Below are 377 nucleotides of genomic sequence, written 5' to 3' on the forward strand. Positions count from 1 at the left end.
GCTGGCTATAGTGAACTCTGTTGGGCAACATATGTTGGTTTGTATTAAAACCCAGTCTGTTTTCAGACCCAATTTACTATGCAAATGTGATTTTTTAATATGCTGCTCTCTCACCTTGGTGATAGATTAGTTCTCTTGATAGGGTGGATTTACCATGGCCTATTTCCTTTACATTTGCAAGGCCAAACTCATTAGTTAGAGTCATGATATAAAACAATTGGTAAAATGACTCTTAAGTACTCAGAGAATACCTACATGCCATGCGTGTGCTATGTGCTCTCACATGTTTAGTTTTTGCAGCCTCTGAGACAGCTCGCTCTTTTTACACACAAGGAACTGGTTAGGTGGCTTATCAGAGGTTACAGGCTGATGCGGCA

This window comes from Phyllostomus discolor, chromosome 1 (assembly GCF_004126475.2).
Source record: "Phyllostomus discolor isolate MPI-MPIP mPhyDis1 chromosome 1, mPhyDis1.pri.v3, whole genome shotgun sequence".
Classification (NCBI taxonomy): domain Eukaryota; kingdom Metazoa; phylum Chordata; class Mammalia; order Chiroptera; family Phyllostomidae; genus Phyllostomus; species Phyllostomus discolor.